Source organism: Podarcis muralis, chromosome W (genome assembly GCF_964188315.1).
Source record: "Podarcis muralis chromosome W, rPodMur119.hap1.1, whole genome shotgun sequence".
Classification (NCBI taxonomy): domain Eukaryota; kingdom Metazoa; phylum Chordata; class Lepidosauria; order Squamata; family Lacertidae; genus Podarcis; species Podarcis muralis.
In genome coordinates, this window is record NC_135674.1 from 28,356,321 (window position 1) to 28,384,141 (window position 27,821).

Consider the following 27,821-nt stretch of genomic DNA (forward strand, 5'->3'; position numbering starts at 1 on the left):
TGGGACGCTCCCTTTCCTGCCAACTCCATCTGGCCTAGGGGGCGGAGCCTGCACTCACCGCCACAGCTTAAGAGGCCTGAGGGAGGCTTCCGGGACACTGCTGCTGCTGCTGCTCTAGTGAGTGCTGGGTGGGCCGCTCCCTTTCCTACCCACTCCATCTGGCCTAGGGGGCAGAGCCTGCACTCACCGCCACAGCTTAAGAGGCCTGAGGGAGGCTTCCGGGACACTGCTGCTGCTGATCCTCTAGTGAGTGCTGGGTGGGCCGCTCCCTTTCCTGCCCACTCCATCTGGCCTAGGGGGCGGAGCCTGCACTAAACGCCACAGCTTACGAGACCTGAGGGAGGCTTCTGGGACACTGCTGCTGCTAAGGCTCTAGTGAGTGCTGGGTGGGCCGCTCCCTTTCCTGCCAACTCCATCTGTCCAAGGGACGGAAACTGCACTGACCGCCACAGCTAAAGAGGCCTGAGGGAGGCTTCCGGGACACTGCTGCTGCTGCTGCTCTAGTGAGTGCTGGGTGGGCCGCTCGCTTTCCTGCCAACTAAATCTGGCCTAGGGGGCGGATCCTGCACTCACCGCCACAAGTTAAGAGACCTGAGGGAGGCGTCCGGGACACTGCTGCTGCTACTGCTCTAGTGAGTGCTAGGTGGGCCACTCCCTTTCCTGCGAACTCCATCTGTCCAAGGGGCGGAGCCTGCACTCACCGCCACAGCTTAAGAGGCCTGAGGGAGGCTTCTGGGAAACTGCTGCTGCTGCTCTAGTAAGAGCTGGGTGGGAAGCTCCCTTTCCTGCCAACTCCATCTGGCCTAGGGGGCGGAGCCTGCACTCACCGCCACAGCTAAAGAGGCCTGAGGGAGGCTTTCGGGACACTGCTGCTGCTGCTCTAGTGAGTGCTACGTGGGCCGCTCCCTTTCCTGCCAACTCCATCTGGCCTAGGGGGCGGAGCCTGCACTCACCGCCACAGCTTAAGATGCCTGAGGGAGGCTTCCGGGACACTGCTGCTGCTGCTCTAGTGAGTGCTGCGAGGGCCGCCCCCTTTCCTGCCAACTCCATCTGTCCAAGGGACGGAGCCTGCACTCACCGCCACAGCTTAAGAGGCCTGAGGGAGGCTTCCGGGACTCTGCTGCTGCTACGGCTCTAGTGAATGCTAGGTGGGCCGTTCCCTTTCCTGCCAACTCCATCTGTCCTAGGGGGCGGAGCCTGCACTCACCGCCACAGCTTAAGAGGCCTGAGGGAGGCTTCCGGGACACTGCTGCTGCTGCTCTAGTAAGAGCTGGGTGGGAAGCTCCCTTTCCTGCCAACTCCACCTGGCCTAGGGGGCGGAACCTGCACTCACCGCCATAGCTAAAGAGGCCTGAGGGAGGTTTCCGGGACACTGCTGCTGCTGCTGCTCTAGTGAGTGCTGGGTGGGCCGCTCCCTTTCCTGCCAACTCCATCTGGCCTAGGGGGCGGAGCCTGCACTAAACGCCACAGCTTAAGAGGCCTGAGGGAGGCTTCCGAGACACTGCTGCTGCTTCTGCTCTAGTGAGTGCTGGGTGGGCCGCTCGCTTTCCTGCGAACTCCATCTGTCCAAGGGGCGGAGCCTGCACTCACCGCCACAGCTTAAGAGGCCTGAGGGAGGGTTCCGGGACACTGCTGCTGCTGCTGCAGCTGCTGCTCTACTGAGTGCTGGGTGGGCCGCTCCCTTTCCTGCCAACTCCTCCTGGCCTAGGGGGCGGAGCCTTCAGTGACCGCCATAGCTAAAGAGGCCTGAGGGAGGCTTCCGGGACACTACTGCTGCTCTAGTGAGTGCTGGGTGGGCCGCTCGCTTTCCTGCCAACTAAATCTGGCCTAGGGGGCGGAGCCTGCACTCACCGCCACAGCTTAAGAGCCCTGAGGGAGGCTCCCGGGACACTGCTACTGCTACTGCTCTAGTGAGTGCTAGGTGGGCCACTCCCTTTCCTGCGAACTCCATCTGTCCAAGGGGCGGAGCCTGCACTCATCGCCACAGCTTAAGAGGCCTGAGGGAGGCTTCCGGGACACTGCTGCTGCTGCTCTAGTGAGTGCTGGGTGGTCCGCTCCCTTTCCTGCCAACTCCACCTGGCCTAGGGGGCGGAGCCTGCCCTCACCGCCACAGCTTAAGAGGCCTGAGGGAGGCTTCCGGGACACTGCTGCTGCTGCTGCTCTAGTGAGAGCTGGGTGGGCCGCTCCATTTCCTGCCAACTCCATCTGGCCTAGGGGGCGGAGCCTGCACTCAACGCCACAGCTTAAGAGGCCTGAGGGAGGCTTCTGGGACACTGCTGCTGCTGCTGCTCTAGTGAGTGCTGAGTGGGCCGCTCCCTTTCCTGCCAACTCCATTTGGCCTAGGGGGCAGAGCCTGCACTCACTGCCACAGCTTAAGAGGCCTGAGGGTGGCTTCCGGGACACTGCTGCTGCTGCTCTAGTGAGTGCTGGGTGGGCCGCTCCCTTTCCTGCCAACTCCATCTGGCCTAGTGGGCGGAGCCTGCACTCACCACCACAGCTTAAGAGGCCTGAGGGAGGCTTCCGGGAAACTACTGCTGCTGCTCCAGTGAGAGCTGGGTGGGCCGCTCCCTTTCCTGCCCACCCCATCTGGCCTAGGGGGCGGAGCCTGCACTCACCGCCACAGCTTAAGAGGCCTGAGGGAGGCTTCCGGGACACTGCTGCTGCTGCTCTAGTGAGTGCTGGGTGGGCCGCTCGCTTTCCTGCGAACTCCATCTGTCCAAGGGGCGGAGCCTGCACTCACCGCCACAGCTTAAGAGGCCTGAGGGAGGGTTCCGGGACACTGCTGCTGCTGCGGCTGCTGCTCTACTGAGTGCTGGGTGGGCCGCTCCCTTTCCTGCCAACTCCTCCTGGCCTAGGGGGCGGAGCCTGCAGTGACCGCCATAGCTAAAGAGGCCTGAGGGAGGCTTCCGGGACACTACTGCTGCTCTAGTGAGTGCTGGGTGGGCCGCTCGCTTTCCTGCCAACTAAATCTGGCCTAGGGGGCGGAGCCTGCACTCATCGCCACAGCTTAAGAGGCCTGAGGGAGGCTTCCGGGACACTGCTGCTGCTGCTCTAGTTAGTGCTGGGTGGTCCGCTCCCTTTCCTGCCAACTCCACCTGGCCTAGGGGGCGGAGCCTGCCCTCACCGCCACAGCTTAAGAGGCCTGAGGGAGGCTTCCGGGACACTGCTGCTGCTGCTGCTCTAGTGAGAGCTGGGTGGGCCGCTCCATTTCCTGCCAACTCCATCTGGTTTAGGGGGCGGAGCCTGCACTCAACGCCACAGCTTAAGAGGCCTGAGGGAGGCTTCCGGGACACTGCTGCTGCTACTGCTCTAGTGAGAGCTGGGTGGGCCGCTCCCTTTCCTGCCAACTCCATCTGGCCTAGGGGGCGGAGCCTGCACTCACCGCCACAGCTTAAGAGGCCTGAGGGAGGCTTCTGGGACACTGCTGCTGCTGCTGCTCTAGTGAGTGCTGAGTGGGCCGCTCCCTTTCCTGCCAACTCCATTTGGCCTAGGGGGCAGAGCCTGCATTCACTGCCACAGCTTAAGAGGCCTGAGGGTGGCTTCCGGGACACTGCTGCGGCTGCTCTAGTGAGTGCTGGGTGGGCCGCTCCCTTTCCTGCCAACTCCATCTGGCCTAGGGGGCGGAGCCTGCACTCACCACCACAGCTTAAGAGGCCTGAGGGAGGCTTCCGGGAAACTACTGCTGCTGCTCCAGTGAGACCTGGGTGGGCCGCTCCCTTTCCTGCCCACTCCATCTGGCCTAGGGGGCGGAGCCTGCACTCACCGCCACAGCTTAAGAGGCCTGAGGGAGGGTTCCGGGACACTGCTGCTGCTGCGGCTGCTGCTCCAGTGAGTGCTGAGTGGGCCGCTCCCTTTCCTGCCAACTCCATTTGGCCTAGGGGGCAGATCCTGCACTCACTGCCACAGCTTAAGAGGCCTGTGGGTGGCTTCCGGGACACTGCTGCGGCTGCTCTAGTGAGTGCTGGGTGGGCCGCTCCCTTTCCTGTCAACTCCATCTGGCCTAGGGGGCGGAGCCTGCACTCACCACCACAGCTTAAGAGGCCTGAGGGAGGCTTCCGGGAAACTACGGCTGCTGCTCCAGTGAGAGCTGGGTGGGCCGCTCCCTTTCCTGCCCACTCCATCTGGCCTAGGGGGCGGAGCCTGCACTCACCGCCACAGCTAAAGAGGCCTGAGGGAGGGTTCCGGGACACTGCTTCTGCTGCGGCTGCAGCTCTACTGAGTGCTGGGTGGGCCGCTCCCTTTCCTGCCAACTCCTCCTGGCCTAGGGGGCGGAGCCTGCAGTGACCGCCATAGCTAAAGAGGCCTGAGGGAGGCTTCCGGGACACTACTGCTGCTCTAGTGAGTGCTGGGTGGGCCGCTCGCTTTCCTGCCAACTAAATCTGGCCTAGGGGGCGGAGCCTGCACTCACCGCCACAGCTTAAGAGCCCTGAGGGAGGCTTCCGGGACACTGCTACTGCTACTGCTCTAGTGAGTGCTAGGTGGGCCACTCCCTTTCCTGCGAACTCCATCTGTCCAAGGTGCGGAGCCTGCACTCATCGCCACAGCTTAAGAGGCCTGAGGGAGGCTTCCGGGACATTGCTGCTGCTGCTCTAGTGAGTGCTGGGTGGACCGCTCCCTTTCCTGCCAACTCCACCTGGCCTAGGGGGCGGAGCCAGCCCTCACCGCCACAGCTTAAGAGGCCTGAGGGAGGCTTCCGGGACACTGCTGCTGCTGCGGCTGCTGCTCTACTGAATGCTGGGTGGGCCGCTCCCTTTCCTGCCAACTCCATCTGGCCTAGGGGGCGGAGCCTGCACTCATCGCCACAGCTTAAGAGGCCTGAGGGAGGCTTCCGGGACATTGCTGCTGCTGCTCTAGTGAGTGCTGGGTGGTCCGCTCCCTTTCCTGCCAACTCCACCTGGCCTAGGGGGCGGAGCCTGCCCTCACCGCCACAGCTTAAGAGGCCTGAGGGAGGCTTCCGGGACACTGCTGCTGCTGCGGCTGCTGCTCTACTGAGTGCTGGGTGGGCCGCTCCCTTTCCTGCCAACTCCTCCTGGCCTAGGGGGCGGAGCCTGCAGTGACCGCCATAGCTAAAGAGGCCTGAGGGAGGCTTCCGGGACACTACTGCTGCTCTAGTGAGTGCTGGGTGGGCCGCTCGCTTTCCTGCCAACTAAATCTGGCCTAGGGGGCGGAGCCTGCACTCATCGCCACAGCTTAAGAGGCCTGAGGGAGGCTTCCGGGACACTGCTGCTGCTGCTCTAGTTAGTGCTGGGTGGTCCGCTCCCTTTCCTGCCAACTCCACCTGGCCTAGGGGGCGGAGCCTGCCCTCACCGCCACAGCTTAAGAGGCCTGAGGGAGGCTTCCGGGACACTGCTGCTGCTGCTGCTCTAGTGAGAGCTGGGTGGGCCGCTCCATTTCCTGCCAACTCCATCTGGTTTAGGGGGCGGAGCCTGCACTCAACGCCACAGCTTAAGAGGCCTGAGGGAGGCTTCTGGGACACTGCTGCTGCTGCTGCTCTAGTGAGTGCTGAGTGGGCCGCTCCCTTTCCTGCCAACTCCATTTGGCCTAGGGGGCAGAGCCTGCATTCACTGCCACAGCTTAAGAGGCCTGAGGGTGGCTTCCGGGACACTGCTGCGGCTGCTCTAGTGAGTGCTGGGTGGGCCGCTCCCTTTCCTGCCAACTCCATCTGGCCTAGGGGGCGGAGCCTGCACTCACCACCACAGCTTAAGAGGCCTGAGGGAGGCTTCCGGGAAACTACTGCTGCTGCTCCAGTGAGACCTGGGTGGGCCGCTCCCTTTCCTGCCCACTCCATCTGGCCTAGGGGGCGGAGCCTGCACTCACCGCCACAGCTTAAGAGGCCTGAGGGAGGGTTCCGGGACACTGCTGCTGCTGCGGCTGCTGCTCCAGTGAGTGCTGAGTGGGCCGCTCCCTTTCCTGCCAACTCCATTTGGCCTAGGGGGCAGATCCTGCACTCACTGCCACAGCTTAAGAGGCCTGTGGGTGGCTTCCGGGACACTGCTGCGGCTGCTCTAGTGAGTGCTGGGTGGGCCGCTCCCTTTCCTGCCAACTCCATCTGGCCTAGGGGGCGGAGCCTGCACTCACCACCACAGCTTAAGAGGCCTGAGGGAGGCTTCCGGGAAACTACTGCTGCTGCTCCAGTGAGAGCTGGGTGGGCCGCTCCCTTTCCTGCCCACTCCATCTGGCCTAGGGGGCGGAGCCTGCACTCACCGCCACAGCTAAAGAGGCCTGAGGGAGGGTTCCGGGACACTGCTTCTGCTGCGGCTGCAGCTCTACTGAGTGCTGGGTGGGCCGCTCCCTTTCCTGCCAACTCCTCCTGGCCTAGGGGGCGGAGCCTGCAGTGACCGCCATAGCTAAAGAGGCCTGAGGGAGGCTTCCGGGACACTACTGCTGCTCTAGTGAGTGCTGGGTGGGCCGCTCGCTTTCCTGCCAACTAAATCTGGCCTAGGGGGCGGAGCCTGCACTCACCGCCACAGCTTAAGAGCCCTGAGGGAGGCTTCCGGGACACTGCTACTGCTACTGCTCTAGTGAGTGCTAGGTGGGCCACTCCCTTTCCTGCGAACTCCATCTGTCCAAGGTGCGGAGCCTGCACTCATCGCCACAGCTTAAGAGGCCTGAGGGAGGCTTCCGGGACATTGCTGCTGCTGCTCTAGTGAGTGCTGGGTGGTCCGCTCCCTTTCCTGCCAACTCCACCTGGCCTAGGGGGCGGAGCCTGCCCTCACCGCCACAGCTTAAGAGGCCTGAGGGAGGCTTCCGGGACACTGCTGCTGCTATTGCTCTAGTGAGAGCTGGGTGGGCCGCTCCCTTTCCTGCCAACTCCATCTGGCCTAGGGGGCGGAGCCTGTACTCACCGCCACAGCTTAAGAGGCCTGAGGGAGGCTTCCGGGACACTGCTGCTGCTACTGCTCTAGTGAGAGCTGGGTGGGCCGCTCCCTTTCCTGCCAACTCCATCTGGCCTAGGGGGCGGAGCCTGTACTCACCGCCACAGCTTAAGAGGCCTGAGGGAGGCTTCTGGGACACTGCTGCTGCTGCTGCTCTAGTGAGTGCTGAGTGGGCCGCTCCCTTTCCTGCCAACTCCATTTGGCCTAGGGAGCAGAGCCTGCACTCACTGCCACAGCTTAAGAGGCCTGAGGGTGGCTTCCGGGACACTGCTGCTGCTGCTCTAGTGAGTGCTGGGTGGGCCGCTCCCTTTCCTGCCAACTCCATCTGGCCTAGGGGGCGGAGCCTGCACTCACCGCCACAGCTTAAGAGGCCTGAGGGAGGCTTCTGGGACACTGCTGCTGCTGCTGCTCTAGTGAGTGCTGAGTGGGCCGCTCCCTTTCCTGCCAACTCCATTTGGCCTAGGGGGCAGAGCCTGCATTCACTGCCACAGCTTAAGAGGCCTGAGGGTGGCTTCCGGGACACTGCTGCTGCTGCTCTAGTGAGTGCTGGGTGGGCCGCTCCCTTTCCTGCCAACTCCATCTGGCCTAGTGGGCGGAGCCTGCACTCACCACCACAGCTTAAGAGGCCTGAGGGAGGCTTCCGGGAAACTACTGCTGCTGCTCCAGTGAGAGCTGGGTGGGCCGCTCCCTTTCCTGCCCACCCCATCTGGCCTAGGGGGCGGAGCCTGCACGCACCGCCACAGCTTAAGAGGCCTGAGGGAGGCTTCCGGGACACTGCTGCTGCTGCTCTAGTGAGTGCTGGGTGGGCCGCTCGCTTTCCTGCGAACTCCATCTGTCCAAGGGGCGGAGCCTGCACTCACCGCCACAGCTTAAGAGGCCTGAGGGAGGGTTCCGGGACACTGCTGCTGCTGCGGCTGCTGCTCTACTGAGTGCTGGGTGGGCCGCTCCCTTTCCTGCCAACTCCTCCTGGCCTAGGGGGCGGAGCCTGCAGTGACCGCCATAGCTAAAGAGGCCTGAGGGAGGCTTCCGGGACACTACTGCTGCTCTAGTGAGTGCTGGGTGGGCCGCTCGCTTTCCTGCCAACTAAATCTGGCCTAGGGGGCGGAGCCTGCACTCATCGCCACAGCTTAAGAGGCCTGAGGGAGGCTTCCGGGACACTGCTGCTGCTGCTCTAGTTAGTGCTGGGTGGTCCGCTCCCTTTCCTGCCAACTCCACCTGGCCTAGGGGGCGGAGCCTGCCCTCACCGCCACAGCTTAAGAGGCCTGAGGGAGGCTTCCGGGACACTGCTGCTGCTGCTGCTCTAGTGAGAGCTGGGTGGGCCGCTCCATTTCCTGCCAACTCCATCTGGTTTAGGGGGCGGAGCCTGCACTCAACGCCACAGCTTAAGAGGCCTGAGGGAGGCTTCCGGGACACTGCTGCTGCTACTGCTCTAGTGAGAGCTGGGTGGGCCGCTCCCTTTCCTGCCAACTCCATCTGGCCTAGGGGGCGGAGCCTGCACTCACCGCCACAGCTTAAGAGGCCTGAGGGAGGCTTCTGGGACACTGCTGCTGCTGCTGCTCTAGTGAGTGCTGAGTGGGCCGCTCCCTTTCCTGCCAACTCCATTTGGCCTAGGGGGCAGAGCCTGCATTCACTGCCACAGCTTAAGAGGCCTGAGGGTGGCTTCCGGGACACTGCTGCGGCTGCTCTAGTGAGTGCTGGGTGGGCCGCTCCCTTTCCTGCCAACTCCATCTGGCCTAGGGGGCGGAGCCTGCACTCACCACCACAGCTTAAGAGGCCTGAGGGAGGCTTCCGGGAAACTACTGCTGCTGCTCCAGTGAGACCTGGGTGGGCCGCTCCCTTTCCTGCCCACTCCATCTGGCCTAGGGGGCGGAGCCTGCACTCACCGCCACAGCTTAAGAGGCCTGAGGGAGGGTTCCGGGACACTGCTGCTGCTGCGGCTGCTGCTCCAGTGAGTGCTGAGTGGGCCGCTCCCTTTCCTGCCAACTCCATTTGGCCTAGGGGGCAGATCCTGCACTCACTGCCACAGCTTAAGAGGCCTGTGGGTGGCTTCCGGGACACTGCTGCGGCTGCTCTAGTGAGTGCTGGGTGGGCCGCTCCCTTTCCTGTCAACTCCATCTGGCCTAGGGGGCGGAGCCTGCACTCACCACCACAGCTTAAGAGGCCTGAGGGAGGCTTCCGGGAAACTACTGCTGCTGCTCCAGTGAGAGCTGGGTGGGCCGCTCCCTTTCCTGCCCACTCCATCTGGCCTAGGGGGCGGAGCCTGCACTCACCGCCACAGCTAAAGAGGCCTGAGGGAGGGTTCCGGGACACTGCTTCTGCTGCGGCTGCAGCTCTACTGAGTGCTGGGTGGGCCGCTCCCTTTCCTGCCAACTCCTCCTGGCCTAGGGGGCGGAGCCTGCAGTGACCGCCATAGCTAAAGAGGCCTGAGGGAGGCTTCCGGGACACTACTGCTGCTCTAGTGAGTGCTGGGTGGGCCGCTCGCTTTCCTGCCAACTAAATCTGGCCTAGGGGGCGGAGCCTGCACTCACCGCCACAGCTTAAGAGCCCTGAGGGAGGCTTCCGGGACACTGCTACTGCTACTGCTCTAGTGAGTGCTAGGTGGGCCACTCCCTTTCCTGCGAACTCCATCTGTCCAAGGTGCGGAGCCTGCACTCATCGCCACAGCTTAAGAGGCCTGAGGGAGGCTTCCGGGACATTGCTGCTGCTGCTCTAGTGAGTGCTGGGTGGTCCGCTCCCTTTCCTGCCAACTCCACCTGGCCTAGGGGGCGGAGCCTGCCCTCACCGCCACAGCTTAAGAGGCCTGAGGGAGGCTTCCGGGACACTGCTGCTGCTGCGGCTGCTGCTCTACTGAGTGCTGGGTGGGCCGCTCCCTTTCCTGCCAACTCCATCTGGCCTAGGGGGCGGAGCCTGCACTCATCGCCACAGCTTAAGAGGCCTGAGGGAGGCTTCCGGGACATTGCTGCTGCTGCTCTAGTGAGTGCTGGGTGGTCCGCTCCCTTTCCTGCCAACTCCACCTGGCCTAGGGGGCGGAGCCTGCCCTCACCGCCACAGCTTAAGAGGCCTGAGGGAGGCTTCCGGGACACTGCTGCTGCTGCGGCTGCTGCTCTACTGAGTGCTGGGTGGGCCGCTCCCTTTCCTGCCAACTCCTCCTGGCCTAGGGGGCGGAGCCTGCAGTGACCGCCATAGCTAAAGAGGCCTGAGGGAGGCTTCCGGGACACTACTGCTGCTCTAGTGAGTGCTGGGTGGGCCGCTCGCTTTCCTGCCAACTAAATCTGGCCTAGGGGGCGGAGCCTGCACTCATCGCCACAGCTTAAGAGGCCTGAGGGAGGCTTCCGGGACACTGCTGCTGCTGCTCTAGTTAGTGCTGGGTGGTCCGCTCCCTTTCCTGCCAACTCCACCTGGCCTAGGGGGCGGAGCCTGCCCTCACCGCCACAGCTTAAGAGGCCTGAGGGAGGCTTCCGGGACACTGCTGCTGCTGCTGCTCTAGTGAGAGCTGGGTGGGCCGCTCCATTTCCTGCCAACTCCATCTGGTTTAGGGGGCGGAGCCTGCACTCAACGCCACAGCTTAAGAGGCCTGAGGGAGGCTTCTGGGACACTGCTGCTGCTGCTGCTCTAGTGAGTGCTGAGTGGGCCGCTCCCTTTCCTGCCAACTCCATTTGGCCTAGGGGGCAGAGCCTGCATTCACTGCCACAGCTTAAGAGGCCTGAGGGTGGCTTCCGGGACACTGCTGCGGCTGCTCCAGTGAGTGCTGAGTGGGCCGCTCCCTTTCCTGCCAACTAAATCTGGCCTAGGGGGCGGAGCCTGCACTCACCGCCACAGCTTAAGAGCCCTGAGGGAGGCTTCCGGGACACTGCTACTGCTACTGCTCTAGTGAGTGCTAGGTGGGCCACTCCCTTTCCTGCGAACTCCATCTGTCCAAGGTGCGGAGCCTGCACTCATCGCCACAGCTTAAGAGGCCTGAGGGAGGCTTCCGGGACATTGCTGCTGCTGCTCTAGTGAGTGCTGGGTGGTCCGCTCCCTTTCCTGCCAACTCCACCTGGCCTAGGGGGCGGAGCCTGCCCTCACCGCCACAGCTTAAGAGGCCTGAGGGAGGCTTCCGGGACACTGCTGCTGCTGCGGCTGCTGCTCTACTGAGTGCTGGGTGGGCCGCTCCCTTTCCTGCCAACTCCATCTGGCCTAGGGGGCGGAGCCTGCACTCATCGCCACAGCTTAAGAGGCCTGAGGGAGGCTTCCGGGACATTGCTGCTGCTGCTCTAGTGAGTGCTGGGTGGTCCGCTCCCTTTCCTGCCAACTCCACCTGGCCTAGGGGGCGGAGCCTGCCCTCACCGCCACAGCTTAAGAGGCCTGAGGGAGGCTTCCGGGACACTGCTGCTGCTGCGGCTGCTGCTCTACTGAGTGCTGGGTGGGCCGCTCCCTTTCCTGCCAACTCCTCCTGGCCTAGGGGGCGGAGCCTGCAGTGACCGCCATAGCTAAAGAGGCCTGAGGGAGGCTTCCGGGACACTACTGCTGCTCTAGTGAGTGCTGGGTGGGCCGCTCGCTTTCCTGCCAACTAAATCTGGCCTAGGGGGCGGAGCCTGCACTCATCGCCACAGCTTAAGAGGCCTGAGGGAGGCTTCCGGGACATTGCTGCTGCTGCTCTAGTGAGTGCTGGGTGGTCCGCTCCCTTTCCTGCCAACTCCACCTGGCCTAGGGGGCGGAGCCTGCCCTCACCGCCACAGCTTAAGAGGCCTGAGGGAGGCTTCCGGGACACTGCTGCTGCTGCGGCTGCTGCTCTACTGAGTGCTGGGTGGGCCGCTCCCTTTCCTGCCAACTCCATCTGGCCTAGGGGGCGGAGCCTGCACTCATCGCCACAGCTTAAGAGGCCTGAGGGAGGCTTCCGGGACATTGCTGCTGCTGCTCTAGTGAGTGCTGGGTGGTCCGCTCCCTTTCCTGCCAACTCCACCTGGCCTAGGGGGCGGAGCCTGCACTCATCGCCACAGCTTAAGAGGCCTGAGGGAGGCTTCCGGGACATTGCTGCTGCTGCTCTAGTGAGTGCTGGGTGGTCCGCTCCCTTTCCTGCCAACTCCACCTGGCCTAGGGGGCGGAGCCTGCCCTCACCGCCACAGCTTAAGAGGCCTGAGGGAGGCTTCCGGGACACTGCTGCTGCTGCGGCTGCTGCTCTACTGAGTGCTGGGTGGGCCGCTCCCTTTCCTGCCAACTCCTCCTGGCCTAGGGGGCGGAGCCTGCAGTGACCGCCATAGCTAAAGAGGCCTGAGGGAGGCTTCCGGGACACTACTGCTGCTCTAGTGAGTGCTGGGTGGGCCGCTCGCTTTCCTGCCAACTAAATCTGGCCTAGGGGGCGGAGCCTGCACTCATCGCCACAGCTTAAGAGGCCTGAGGGAGGCTTCCGGGACATTGCTGCTGCTGCTCTAGTGAGTGCTGGGTGGTCCGCTCCCTTTCCTGCCAACTCCACCTGGCCTAGGGGGCGGAGCCTGCCCTCACCGCCACAGCTTAAGAGGCCTGAGGGAGGCTTCCGGGACACTGCTGCTGCTGCGGCTGCTGCTCTACTGAGTGCTGGGTGGGCCGCTCCCTTTCCTGCCAACTCCATCTGGCCTAGGGGGCGGAGCCTGCACTCATCGCCACAGCTTAAGAGGCCTGAGGGAGGCTTCCGGGACATTGCTGCTGCTGCTCTAGTGAGTGCTGGGTGGTCCGCTCCCTTTCCTGCCAACTCCACCTGGCCTAGGGGGCGGAGCCTGCACTCATCGCCACAGCTTAAGAGGCCTGAGGGAGGCTTCCGGGACACTGCTGCTGCTGCTCTAGTTAGTGCTGGGTGGGCCGCTCCCTTTCCTGCCAACTCCACCTGGCCTAGGGGGCGGAGCCTGCCCTCACCGCCACAGCTTAAGAGGCCTGAGGGAGGCTTCCGGGACACTGCTGCTGCTGCTGCTCTAGTGAGAGCTGGGTGGGCCGCTCCATTTCCTGCCAACTCCATCTGGTTTAGGGGGCGGAGCCTGCACTCAACGCCACAGCTTAAGAGGCCTGAGGGAGGCTTCTGGGACACTGCTGCTGCTGCTGCTCTAGTGAGTGCTGAGTGGGCCGCTCCCTTTCCTGCCAACTCCATTTGGCCTAGGGGGCAGAGCCTGCATTCACTGCCACAGCTTAAGAGGCCTGAGGGTGGCTTCCGGGACACTGCTGCGGCTGCTCTAGTGAGTGCTGGGTGGGCCGCTCCCTTTCCTGCCAACTCCATCTGGCCTAGGGGGCGGAGCCTGCACTCACCACCACAGCTTAAGAGGCCTGAGGGAGGCTTCCGGGAAACTACTGCTGCTGCTCCAGTGAGACCTGGGTGGGCCGCTCCCTTTCCTGCCCACTCCATCTGGCCTAGGGGGCGGAGCCTGCACTCACCGCCACAGCTTAAGAGGCCTGAGGGAGGGTTCCGGGACACTGCTGCTGCTGCGGCTGCTGCTCCAGTGAGTGCTGAGTGGGCCGCTCCCTTTCCTGCCAACTCCATTTGGCCTAGGGGGCAGATCCTGCACTCACTGCCACAGCTTAAGAGGCCTGTGGGTGGCTTCCGGGACACTGCTGCGGCTGCTCTAGTGAGTGCTGGGTGGGCCGCTCCCTTTCCTGCCAACTCCATCTGGCCTAGGGGGCGGAGCCTGCACTCACCACCACAGCTTAAGAGGCCTGAGGGAGGCTTCCGGGAAACTACTGCTGCTGCTCCAGTGAGAGCTGGGTGGGCCGCTCCCTTTCCTGCCCACTCCATCTGGCCTAGGGGGCGGAGCCTGCACTCACCGCCACAGCTAAAGAGGCCTGAGGGAGGGTTCCGGGACACTGCTTCTGCTGCGGCTGCAGCTCTACTGAGTGCTGGGTGGGCCGCTCCCTTTCCTGCCAACTCCTCCTGGCCTAGGGGGCGGAGCCTGCAGTGACCGCCATAGCTAAAGAGGCCTGAGGGAGGCTTCCGGGACACTACTGCTGCTCTAGTGAGTGCTGGGTGGGCCGCTCGCTTTCCTGCCAACTAAATCTGGCCTAGGGGGCGGAGCCTGCACTCACCGCCACAGCTTAAGAGCCCTGAGGGAGGCTTCCGGGACACTGCTACTGCTACTGCTCTAGTGAGTGCTAGGTGGGCCACTCCCTTTCCTGCGAACTCCATCTGTCCAAGGTGCGGAGCCTGCACTCATCGCCACAGCTTAAGAGGCCTGAGGGAGGCTTCCGGGACATTGCTGCTGCTGCTCTAGTGAGTGCTGGGTGGTCCGCTCCCTTTCCTGCCAACTCCACCTGGCCTAGGGGGCGGAGCCTGCCCTCACCGCCACAGCTTAAGAGGCCTGAGGGAGGCTTCCGGGACACTGCTGCTGCTACTGCTCTAGTGAGAGCTGGGTGGGCCGCTCCCTTTCCTGCCAACTCCATCTGGCCTAGGGGGCGGAGCCTGTACTCACCGCCACAGCTTAAGAGGCCTGAGGGAGGCTTCCGGGACACTGCTGCTGCTACTGCTCTAGTGAGAGCTGGGTGGGCCGCTCCCTTTCCTGCCAACTCCATCTGGCCTAGGGGGCGGAGCCTGTACTCACCGCCACAGCTTAAGAGGCCTGAGGGAGGCTTCTGGGACACTGCTGCTGCTGCTGCTCTAGTGAGTGCTGAGTGGGCCGCTCCCTTTCCTGCCAACTCCATTTGGCCTAGGGAGCAGAGCCTGCACTCACTGCCACAGCTTAAGAGGCCTGAGGGTGGCTTCCGGGACACTGCTGCTGCTGCTCTAGTGAGTGCTGGGTGGGCCGCTCCCTTTCCTGCCAACTCCATCTGGCCTAGGGGGCGGAGCCTGCACTCACCGCCACAGCTTAAGAGGCCTGAGGGAGGCTTCTGGGACACTGCTGCTGCTGCTGCTCTAGTGAGTGCTGAGTGGGCCGCTCCCTTTCCTGCCAACTCCATTTGGCCTAGGGGGCAGAGCCTGCACTCACTGCCACAGCTTAAGAGGCCTGAGGGTGGCTTCTGGGACACTGCTGCTGCTGCTCTAGTGAGTGCTGGGTGGGCCGCTCCCTTTCCTTCCAACTCCACCTGGCCTAGGGGACGGAGCCTGCACTCACCGCCACAGCTAAAGAGGACTGAGGGAGGCTTCCGGGACACTGCTGCTGCTGCTGCTCTAGTGAGTGCTGGGTGGGCCGCTCCCTTTCCTGCCAACTCCATCTGACATAGGGGGCTGAGCCTGCACTCACCGCCACAGCTTAAGAGGCCTGAGGGAGGCTTCTGGGACACTGCTGCTGCTGCTGCTCTAGTGAGTGCTGAGTGGGCCGCTCCCTTTCCTGCCAACTCCATTTGGCCTAGGGGGCAGAGCCTGCACTCACTGCCACAGCTTAAGAGGCCTGAGGGTGGCTTCCGGGACACTGCTGCTGCTGCTCTAGTGAGTGCTGGGTGGGCCGCTCCCTTTCCTGCCAACTCCATCTGGCCTAGGGGGCGGAGCCTGCACTCACCGCCACAGCTTAAGAGGCCTGAGGGAGGCTTCTGGGACACTGCTGCTGCTGCTGCTCTAGTGAGTGCTGGGTGGGCCGCTCCCTTTCCTTCCAACTCCACCTGGCCTAGGGGACGGAGCCTGCACTCACCACCACAGCTAAAGAGGACTGAGGGAGGCTTCCGGGACACTGCTGCTGCTGCTGCTCTAGTGAGTGCTGGGTGGGCCGCTCCCTTTCCTGCCAACTCCATCTGACATAGGGGGCTGAGCCTGCACTCACCGCCACAGCTAAAGAGGCCTGAGGGAGGCTTCCGGGACACTCCTGCTGCTGCTTTAGTTAGAGCTGGGTGGGCCGCTCCCTTTCCTGCCTACTCCATCTGGCGTAGGGCGCCGAGCCTGCACTCACCGCCACAGCTTAAGAGACCCGAGGGAGGCTTCCGGGACACTGCTGCTGCTGCTGCTGCTGCTGCTCTAGTGAGTGCTAGGTGGGCCGTTCCTTTTCCTGCCAACTCCACCTGGCCTAGGGGGCGGAGCCTGCACTCACCGCCACAGCTTGAGGGCCTCCATCAAGGCCTCCAGGAAACTGCTGCTGCTCTAGTGAGTGCTGGGTGGGCTACTCCCTTTCCTGCCAACTCCATCTGGCCTAATGGGCGGAGCCTGCACTCACCGCCACAGCTTAAGAGGCCTGAGGGAGGTTTCCGGGACACTGCTGCTGCTCTAGTGAGTGCTGGGTGGGCCGCTCCCTTTCCTGCCAACTCCATCTGTCCTAGGTGGCGGAGCCTGCACTCAACGCCACAGCTTAAGAGGCCTGAGGGAGGCTTCCGAGACACTGCTGCTGCTTCTGCTCTAGTGAGTGCTGGGTGGGCCGCTCCCTTTCCTGCCAACTCCATCTGGCCTAGGGGGCGGAGCCTGCACTGAACGCCACAGCTTAAGAGGCCTGAGGGAGGCTTCCGAGACACTGCTGCCGCTCTGCCGGTGAGTTTTGGGGAGGACCGCTCCCCCCTGAAGCCCATTCTCCATCTTCGGCCTGGGGGCGGGCCCCATACTGTTGGTATTAAAGGGTTAAGAAGCTCTAATCAAGACGCTCTAATCACTGAGCAGCTGGAAGTCGTTAAGCTTCCAGGAATGTGAGTTTGTATAAATAGTCAGCTCACTCGTGTGTTTGTTCCCTTTCTTTTGGGCGTGTTTGCTGATATGTGTGGTTTGTCACCAGGGTTTTTTGTTTTTGTGTAAATAAACCTTTTATTTGAGTTCCAAACCGCTTGCTCCAAGATTCCTTTATTGAAGGGATACTGACACTCTGGCCCTTCTTAAACTGCTGCGCGAAATGCTCTGCTGTAATGGGACATTGTGGCGGTGGAAGTGCACTGGACATTGGCATAGCATTAAACTAATTAAAGTTTAATGGGACAGGTTATGGTTGTTTGTACGTCAAGAAGGAGATAAGGAGTGCAGTTCAGGGTGATTATGAAAGGACTGGAGCGAAGACAGAAGCGGTTGCCGACAACGAAAGCCTTCAAAGCAGCTTGAGTCCTGCAACGTGCCTAGAAAAAAGTTTTAAACAGGCACTGCGCAGTTTGTACTCGCTGGAAGACATCTTATTCCTCGAGGAGCCACCTCAGCAGCTGGGAGACGGTCTACAGGTGTGTGAGTATCGTTCCTCAGCCCCTTGGAGGATGGCAGAGTCCCAGGAAAGTTTTACTGTCCCATTTACGCGACTCAATGGGAAAAATTGGCAAGATTGGAAGGCTAGAGTAAGGGTTTGGTTGCAAGCAAAAGAGTTGTGGAGTTGTACTGAAGCACCGCCTTTACAGGCAGCTGCAGACGCGTCTGCAGAAGACAAAGCAGCAGCGGCAGCTTCACAGAAACGCGACAGGAAAGCCCAAGGTCTACTAGTTTTGGCAGTGGGACCAGAGCAAATGCCTTATGTTTCTGAGTTAAAGAACACGCATGAGGTCTGGACGGTTCTGCAGCGGCTAAATTCCAGAAACACTGCGGGGGCCAAGATCCATGCTACAAGATGTTTGTTTGATTTACGTCTCCAACCGGGAGCGTGTGTGAAAGAACATATTGCCAAAATGGTGTCTGCCTTTAATCAACTAAGACAGCTGGGCATTCCTTTCTCTATGGAGCAGCAGTCATACATATTGTTGTCTTCTCTTGATAAAAGCTATGAGACTCTAGCTTTAACTTTGGAAGCTATGCCTTCAACTGAATTAACCCTTGAATACATTTCTTCTTGACTTGCAGATGAACAGGATAAAAGGCAAAGAGAAAGAGGTTTGTCTTCAAAGGGGAGTTATGCTGTGCCTAAGAGTGGGGATGCTGAGTTTGAGAACACAGTAAATGCTTTTGCAGCTAGACACTGTTTTCGCTGTGGTTCCTCTTCCCATTTAATCAGGAATTGTACACGTGAACCTGGTCAAGACAGCACCAAGGCCGTTACCCCTAGTTACCAGACAAGGAGTTCCAGGGGACGTCGAAGAAGAGGAGGAGGTCGTGGCTACTCCCACAGCACACAGCACATGGCTTCAGCAATGGCGTTGATGCAAGGGCGTGGCCAAGGCAGCAATCTACGCTGGTTGATCGACAGTGGTGCATCTCACCACCTGGTGGCGCCATCTAGTGTCCGTTTGCAGAATTGCAGACATTTGCAAACCCCTAAAGTTGTGACAATGGCAGATTCAACTAAACGTTCCTTAGAGACCGTAGGCACAGTGTTTCTGAATTGTTTGCAAACAGAAATTGATGCCTACGTGCTAAAGGGAATGAAGGGGTGTATTTTGTCTGTGTCAGAACTTGATAGAAATGGGTTTAAAACTGTGTTTGAAAATGGGGTTTGCACTATTTCAAAGAATAACGTATCTCTTTTGCAGGTGGAAAGCAGAAATGGGTTATATTATTTTGAGACAAGTCCAGATGAAGTTGAACAGGTTCATGCTGGTTGTGTGAACTCGCCTACCCATAATTCTTGTGTTCATTTATGGCACCGCCGTTTGGGACATATTAATTTTCAGTATGTTAAAAAACAACCTGAATTATCAGAAGGGTGCAAATTGAACAAATGTACTAAGTATTTGGATTGTACTGCATGCAAAAGTGCGAAGGTTCATAGATGCAGCTATCCCAGTTCAAATAGGAAATCTGACAAAGTATTCCAACTTGTGCATATGGACCTATGTGGCCCAATGCCTGTTGCTAGCATGGGAGGTTCAAGGTATGCACTGTGTCTCTCGGATGACAAAACCAAAGTCACATGGTTTTTTCCTCTCAAAACAAAAGCAGATACTGCAGAAACAGTTAAAAATTGGGTTCATGCAGTAGAACTTGAATTCGGTACTAGAGTACTTGCTTTTCAGACAGACAGAGGGTCAGAATTTACCGGGTCTGTGTTGCAGAATTTCTTTAAGAAAAAGGGAATTAAGCATCGTCTGTCTACACCTTATTCCCCCCAAGAAGGAGGTGTGGCCGAACGTAAAAACAGGGTTCTGCAAGAGTTGGCAAACTCTATGTTGTTTGATGCTAAACTCCCTCAAAGTTACTGGGCGGAAGCCTGGCAGGCGGCTACTCATATTCTGAACCGAGTATATAATTCGGTAATTGATACTACCCCATATTTTGCTTTATATGGGAAAAAGCCCAAAGTTAATTACTTTCGGGTGTTTGGATCTCAAGCCTATGTACTTATCCCAAAAGCGTTAAGGAAAAAGGGAAGTCCAAGGGCTAGGAAACTCATCTTTTGCGGGTACAAACCACATGCCAAATCTTGGAGGTTCGTGGACCCAGATGGGGATACTACAAGAGTGGTCCTCAGTAGGAGCGCTGAATTTTGTGAGCAATCCGGATGGACTCACTTACATGCTAACCCTGACATTTTGAGAGATGATTTAGGCATTTATGCTGAGAATGAAAGTCCAGAGGGTGGTGAGCCAAAAGGAGACGGTGCACATGGTTCAGATGCAGATTCTGACCAGGCACAAGGTTCTTCTCCTAAGGTAGAAAAGCCAGAATCTGGGAGTGTTCCAACATCGCCAGTCAGTAGGCCTAGCAGACAGCAAAAGCGAAGCAGGTCGCCTGCAACACCAAGCCCAAGGGAGGTATCTAAACGGAGGTCTTTATCCCTAGAGGCACGTCCAGACATAAAGTCTGAGACAGATTCTGACAGCCAACGGTCAGAGGGGGCACAAGAGGAGCAATTGCGCAGGTCAAAACGCGCCACGAAGGGCAAGCCGCCAGAGCGGTTTAAGGTGACAAGTGTGTACGTAAATATGGCACAGTGTGAGCCAGAAAGCTATATGGAAGTACAACAGCTTCCAAGCTCAGAAGCCGTAAAGTGGCAGGAAGCAATGGCAAAGGAGATGGCTTCAATGAAGTCTCTCGGTGTGTTTACAAGTACAGAGCTTCCAAAAGGGCAACAAGCTGTAGGTTGTCGATGGGTATATCGTTTAAAGCCCACAACTACTGAAGAGTTGCAATATAAAGCCCGACTAGTTGCAAAAGGGTTTTCGCAGCGCAAAGGAGTTCACTATTCTCAAATCTATGCCCCTACCTCAAGATCGGAGTCATTAAGAATGCTTTTAGCCTCTTCAGCTAAGAAGGGAAATAAGCTGTTTCATTTTGATGTCAATGTGGCTTATTTAAATGCAGACTTACAGGAGGAAGTCTATATGACACCACCACCAGGTTTTGAAGGAGACAAGCCAAACCAGGTCTGGCGCCTACACAAATCCATTTATGGGTTGAAACAGTCCGCCCGTAATTGGAATTCCTGCTTAAACGATGCTCTAGAGAGCATGGGGTTCAGAAAGAGCGCAGCAGATGCGTGTCTTTATCTAAAAGGCTCGGGATGTGAACAAGAAGCAGTCTTGATATTTGTTGACGATTTATTATACAGTGGAAAGGATGATAAACTTGCACAACAATTTGCCACAAAGCTTGGAGAAAGGTTTCAGATAAAATCACTAGGCAATGTATCTGTTTTTCTAGGAGTTAAAATTCAGCAAGATGAAAATGGTAACTATTGGCTCAGCCAAGAAGCTAAAATCCAGCAGTTGCTGGAAAGGTTTAAAATGGACAACTGTGCCGGTGTTAAAACCCCAATGGAGTTAAGTTACATAAAGGATGCTCAAACTGAGCAACAGGCAGAGTTCTGTAATCCCGGGGTTTACCAGTCAGCGGTAGGCAGTCTACTCCACATTGCACAGTGGACTCGGCCCGATATAACATATGCTGTCAACATGCTGTGTAGACAAGCTGAAAAACCATCAATTCATGCTTGGCAAGGAGTAAAAAGAGTTTTAAGGTATCTCCAAACTACCAAAAGGTTTCACTTAAAACTATCAGCAGAGGGCAGCACACAACTTGAATGTTGGGCCGACAGCAGTTGGGCAGATGCTGGGCCAGATAGAAAATCAGTGTCAGGAATGGCGATAAAATTTGGAAATGCACTAATTGGTTGGAGATCAAGAAAACAATCACTTATAGCTTTAAGTTCAACTGAATCTGAGTTCAATGCATTATCAGATGTATGTAGAGAACTGGAATTTTATAAGCAACTGGTACAAGAATTGTTTGGAGAATGTTCCCTACCTATCAGAGTGTGGGAAGACAATCAACCTTGTATTAAACTAGCTAAATCAGGTCAATTCAAGGCACACACAAAACACTTGAATATCCGTTATCAAAATGTATGCCAAAGTGTAAAACAAGGTTTAATTGAACTAAAGTATTGTCCAAGCCAAGAAAATCTCGCAGACGGTTTTACAAAAGCTTTGAGTCCGCAATCTCATAAATGTTTCTGTTCAGGTTTAAATTTGAATTAAGGTTGGTACAGCTCAGTGTTACGAGCGAGAGGGGGTGTTGGTATTAAACTCCATCTGACATAGGGGGCTGAGCCTGCACTCACCGCCACAGCTAAAGAGGCCTGAGGGAGGCTTCCGGGACACTCCTGCTGCTGCTTTAGTTAGAGCTGGGTGGGCCGCTCCCTTTCCTGCCTACTCCATCTGGCGTAGGGCGCGGAGCCTGCACTCACCGCCACAGCTTAAGAGACCCGAGGGAGGCTTCCGGGACACTGCTGCTGCTGCTGCTGCTGCTGCTCTAGTGAGTGCTAGGTGGGCCGTTCCTTTTCCTGCCAACTCCACCTGGCCTAGGGGGCGGAGCCTGCACTCACCGCCACAGCTTGAGGGCCTCCATCAAGGCCTCCAGGAAACTGCTGCTGCTCTAGTGAGTGCTGGGTGGGCTACTCCCTTTCCTGCCAACTCCATCTGGCCTAATGGGCGGAGCCTGCACTCACCGCCACAGCTTAAGAGGCCTGAGGGAGGTTTCCGGGACACTGCTGCTGCTCTAGTGAGTGCTGGGTGGGCCGCTCCCTTTCCTGCCAACTCCATCTGTCCTAGGTGGCGGAGCCTGCACTCAACGCCACAGCTTAAGAGGCCTGAGGGAGGCTTCCGAGACACTGCTGCTGCTTCTGCTCTAGTGAGTGCTGGGTGGGCCGCTCCCTTTCCTGCCAACTCCATCTGGCCTAGGGGGCGGAGCCTGCACTGAACGCCACAGCTTAAGAGGCCTGAGGGAGGCTTCCGAGACACTGCTGCCGCTCTGCCGGTGAGTTTTGGGGAGGACCGCTCCCCCCTGAAGCCCATTCTCCATCTTCGGCCTGGGGGCGGGCCCCATACTGTTGGTATTAAAGGGTTAAGAAGCTCTAATCAAGACGCTCTAATCACTGAGCAGCTGGAAGTCGTTAAGCTTCCAGGAATGTGAGTTTGTATAAATAGTCAGCTCACTCGTGTGTTTGTTCCCTTTCTTTTGGGCGTGTTTGCTGATATGTGTGGTTTGTCACCAGGGTTTTTTGTTTTTGTGTAAATAAACCTTTTATTTGAGTTCCAAACCGCTTGCTCCAAGATTCCTTTATTGAAGGGATACTGACACTCTGGCCCTTCTTAAACTGCTGCGCGAAATGCTCTGCTGTAATGGGACATTGTGGCGGTGGAAGTGCACTGGACATTGGCATAGCATTAAACTAATTAAAGTTTAATGGGACACATACTCCACCTCAGCATATAAGGCTCCAAGGAGGCCTCGGGACATTGCTGCTGCCGCTTTGCCGGTGAGTTTTGGGGAGGACCGCTCCCCCCTGAAGCCCATTCTCCATCTTGGGACTGGGGGCAGGCCCCATACTCCACCTCAGCATATAATGCTCCAAGGAGGCCCCGGGACATCGCTGCTGCCGCTCTGCCGTGAGTTTGTGGGGAGGGCTCCTCCCCCTGCAAGCCCATTCTCCATCTTGGGCCTGGGGGCGGGCCCCATACTCCACCTCAGCAAATAAGGCTACAAGGAGGCCTCGGGACATTGCTGCTGCTGCTCTGCCGTGAGTTTGTGGGGAGGGCTCTTCCCCCTGCAAACCCATTCTCCACCGTGGGCCCTGGGGGCGGGGCCCACACTCACCACCGCCACAACTTTAAGGACATTGGTGCTGCTGCAGCATATTTTTAAAATGTTTTTATATATTTTAAAGTGTTTTAAAGGTGTTTTTACTTTTTATTTTGTTGTACCACCATAAACGGTGGCTTTATCCATGTATTTTTATTTTGTTTTGTTTTATTTTGGGTTGGGGTGGGCTGGTAGTTGAGTGGGGTGGGGATTGGTTTTGTTTTGGTGTAATTGTTTTTGTTTGTTTGCTTTTATATTTTGTAAATGGAGGCGAGTATGTGGCTTAGGATTCCTACTGTGGAGGGGCGAGGGAGGTATGGCGGTGGGGGCAGATGTCATAGGCGAAGGGGATCGAGATACGGATATGCTCGTACCCCTTCCAATCTGCGCCCCATCCCGAGAGACGAGGGTAGGGTGAGCAAGGATTACTCACCTCCGTCACTGGTGTTGTGCAATGCCAGGTCTCCAGCTGGCTCCAGCGTCTATCCAGCGTCTTCTCAGCTGCCTGCAACACACACCGGCACGTCTTTGGCAACAGCTTTAAAGCGTTTTCTGACCTCCATAACCTATTCGGGTATTTACGTAGCTGAATATCTGGAGCCCACGCGCTTCCCTCAGCTCTCCGGCCAGCCACTGTAGCAGAGTGCACGCAGCGCGAAACTGTTGCTGTGTGTGTGTGTATGATAAAACAGGCTTCACGCAAGCGTTCCTTCTTATCTGTTTCTGGTCTTTATTCGTGTAGAAAAACAGCTCTTAAATCTTTCCTGGAGACAAAGCACACATCTTGCTTCTCTCTCCGTTGCGGACGGAAACAGCAGTGACACACAGGAACACTCCCTCTGTGTACTAAACCACGCCTCAGAATGTAAGACGTCACTCAGAACTTCTTAACCCTGTAAGTTCTGATTCTCTCCACGGAGACGGAGCCTGCACACACCACCAAAGCTTTAGAGGCGTTAGGGAGGCTTCTGGGACACTGCTGCTGCTGCTGCTGCTGCTGCTCTAGTGAGTGCTGGGTGGGCTGCTCCCTTTCCTGCCAACTCCATTTGGCCTAGGGGGTGGAGTCTGCACTCACCGCCACAGCTTAGGAGGCCTGAGGGAGGCTTCCGGGACACTGCTGCTGCTGCTGCTCTAGTGAGTGCTGGGTGGGCCGCTCCCTTTCCTGCCAACTCCATCTGGCCTAGGGCGCGGACCCTGCACTCACCGCAACAGCTAAAGAGGACTTAGGGAGGCTTCCTGGACACTGCTGCTGCTGCTGCTGCTGCTCTAGTGAGTGCTGGGTGGGCCGCTCCCATTCCTGCCAACTCCATCTGGCCTAGGGGGCGGAGCCTGCACTCACCGCCACAGCTAAAGAGGCCTGAGCTGGCCTAGGGGGCGGTGGCTGCACTCACCGCCACAGCTTAAGAGGCCTGAGGGAGGCTTCCGGGACACTGCTGCTGCTGCTCTAGTGAGTGCTGGGTGGGCCGCTCCCTTTTTTGCCAACTCCATCTGGCCTAGGGGGCGGAGCCTGCACTCACCGCCACAGCTTAAGAGGCCTGAGGGAGGCTTCCGGGACACTGTTGCTGCTGCTCTATGGAGTGCTGGGTGGGACGCTCCCTTTCCTGCCAACTCCATCTGGCCTAGGGGACGGAGCCTGCACTCACCACCACAGCTTAAGAGGCCTGAGGGAGGCTTCCGGGACACTGCTGCTCTAGTGAGTGCTGGGTGGGCCGCTCCCTTTCTTGCCAACTCCATCTGGCCTAGGGGGCGGATCCTGCACTCACCGCCACAGCTGAAGAGGCCTTAGGGAGGCTTTCGGGACACTGCTGCTGCTGCTCTAGTGAGTGCTGGGTGGGCCGCTCCCTTTCCTGCCAACTCCATCTGGCCTAGGGGGCGGAGCCTGCACTCACCGCCACAGCTTAAGAGGCCTGAGGGAGGCTTCCGGAACACTGCTGCTGCTGCTGCTCTAGTGAGTGCTGGGTGGGCCGCTCCCTTTCCTGCCAACTCCATCTGGCCTAGGGAGCGGAGCCTGCACTCACCGCCACAGCTTAAGAGGCCTGAGGGAGGCTTCTGGGACACTGTTGCTGCTGCTCTATGGAGTGCTGGGTGGGACGCTCCCTTTCCTGCCAACTCCATCTGGCCTAGGGGGCGGAGCCTGCACTCACTGCCACAGCTTAAGAGGCCTGAGGGAGTCCTCCGCGACAGTGCTGCTGCTGCTGCTCCTCAAGTGAGTGCTGGGTGGGCACTCCCTTTCCTGCCAACTCCATCTGGCGTAGGGGTCGGAGCCTGCACTCACCACCACAGCTTAAGAGGCCTGAGGGAGGCTTCCCGGACACTGCTGCTGCTGCTCTAGTGAGTGCTGGGTGGGCCGCTCCCTTTCCTGCCAACTACATTTGGCCTAGGGGGCAGAGCCTGCACTCATCGCCACAGCTTAAGAGGACTGAGGGAGGCTTCCGGGACACTGCTGCTGCTGCTCTAGTGAGTGCTGGGTGGGACGCTCCCTTTCCTGCCAACTCCATCTGGCCTAGGGAGCGGAGCCTGTACTCACCGCCACAGCTTAAGAGGCCTGAGGGAGTCCTCCGCAACAGTGCTGCTGCTGCAGCTCCTCAAGTGAGTGCTGGGTGGGCACTCCCTTTCCTGCCAACTCTATCTGGCCTAGGGGGCGGAGCCTGCACTCACCTCCACAGCTTAAGAGGCCTGAGGGAGGCTTCCCGGACACTGCTGCTGCTGCTCTAGTGAGTGCTGGGTGGGCCGCTCCCTTTCCTGCCAACTCTATCTGGCCTAGGGGGCGGAGCCTGCACTCATCGCCACAGCTTAAGCGGCCTGAGGGAGGCTTCCGTGACACTGCTGCTGCTGCTGCTGCTCTAGTGAGTGCTGGGTGGGCCACTCCCTTTCCTGCCAACTCCATCTGGCCTTAGGGGGCGGAGCCTGCACTCACCGCCACAGCTTAACAGGCCTGAAGGAGGCTTCCGGGACACTGCTGCTGCTGCTCTAGTGAGTGCTGGGTGGGCCGCTCCCTCTCCTGCCAACTCTATCTGGCCTAGGGGGCGGAGCCTGCACTCACCGCCACAGCTTAAGAGGCCTGAGGGAGGCTTCCAGGACACTGTTGCTGCTGCTCTATGGAGTGCTGGGTGGGACGCTCCCTTTCCTGCCAACTCCATCTGGCCTAGGGGGCGGAGCCTGCACTCACCACCACAGCTTAAGAGGCCTGAGGGAGTCCTCCGCAACAGTGCTGCTGCTGCTGCTCCTCAAGTGAGTGCTGGGTGGGCACTCCCTTTCCTGCCAACTCTATCTGGCCTAGGGGGCGGAGCCTGCACTCACCTCCACAGCTTAAGAGGCCTGAGGGAGGCTTCCCGGACACTGCTGCTGCTGCTCTAGTGAGTGCTGGGTGGGCCGCTCCCTTTCCTGCCAACTCTATCTGGCCTAGGGGGCGGAGCCTGCACTCATCGCCACAGCTTAAGCGGCCTGAGGGAGGCTTCCGTGACACTGTTGCTGCTGCTGCTGCTCTAGTGAGTGCTGGGTGGGCCACTCCCTTTCCTGCCAACTCCATCTGGCCTTAGGGGGCGGAGCCTGCACTCACCGCCACAGCTTAACAGGCCTGAAGGAGGCTTCCGGGACACTGCTGCTGCTGCTCTAGTGAGTGCTGGGTGGGCCGCTCCCTCTCCTGCCAACTCTATCTGGCCTAGGGGGCGGAGCCTGCACTCACCGCCACAGCTTAAGAGGCCTGAGGGAGGCTTCCAGGACACTGTTGCTGCTGCTCTATGGAGTGCTGGGTGGGACGCTCCCTTTCCTGCCAACTCCATCTGGCCTAGGGGGCGGAGCCTGCACTCACCACCACAGCTTAAGAGGCCTGAGGGAGGCTTCCGTGACACTGCTGCTGCTGCTGCTGCTCTAGTGAGTGCTGGGTGGGCCGCTCCCTTTCCTGCCAACTCCATCTGGCCTAGAGGGCAGAGCCTGCACTCACCGCCACAGCTTAAGAGGCCTGAGGGAGGCTTCCGGGACACTGCTGCTGCTGCTCTAGTGAGTGCTGGGTGGGCCGCTCCCTTTCCTGCCAACTCCATCTGGCCTAGGGGACGGAGCCTGCACTCACCACCACAGCTTAAGAGGCCTGAGGGAGGCTTCCGGGACACTGCTGCTCTATTGAGTGCTGGGTGGGCCGCTCCCTTTCCTGCCAACTCCATCTGGCCTAGGGGGCGGAGCCTGCACTCACCGCCATAGCTTAAGAGGCCTGAGAGAGGCTTCCGGAACACTGCTGCTGCTGCTGCTCTAGTGAGTGCTGGGTGGGCCGCTCCCTTTCCTGCCAACTCTATCTGGTTTAGGGGGCGGAGCCTGCACTCACCGCCACAGCTTAAGAGGCCTGAGGGAGGCCTCCGCGACAGTGCTGCTGCTGCTGCTCCTCAAGTGAGTGCTGGGTGGGCACTCCCTTTCCTGCCAACTCTATCTGGCCTAGGGGGCGGAGCCTGCACTCACCGCCACAGCTTAAGAGGCCTGAGGGAGGCTTCCCGGACACTGCTGCTGCTGCTCTAGTGAGTGCTGGGTGGGCCGCTCCCTTTCCTGCCAACTCTATCTGGCTTAGGGGGCGGAGCCTGCACTCACCGCCACAGCTTAAGAGGCCTGAGGGAGGCTTCCGGGACACTGCTGCTCTAGTGAGTGCTGGGTGGGCCGCTCACTTTCCTGCCAACTCCATCTGGCCTAGGGGGCGGAGCCTGCACTCACCGCCACAGCTTAAGAGGCCTGAGGGAGGCTTCCGGTACACTGCTGCTGCTGCTCTAGTGAGTGCTGGGTGGGCCGCTCCCTTTCCTGCCAACTCTATCTGAGTTAGGGGGCGGAGCCTGCACTCACCGCCACAGCTTAAGAGGCCTGAGGGAGGCCGTCGCGACAGTGCTGCTGCTGCTGCTCCTCAAGTGAGTGCTGGGTGGGCACTCCCTTTCCTGACAACTCTATCTGGCCTAGGGAGCGGAGCCTGCACTCATCGCCACAGCTTAAGAGGCCTGAGGGAGGCTTCCGGGACACTGCTGCTGCTGCTTTAGTTAGTGCTGGGTGGGCCGCTCCATTTCCTGCCAACTCCATCTGGCCTAGGGTGCGGAGCCTGCACTCACCGCCACAGCTGAAGAGGCCTTAGGGAGGCTTTCGGG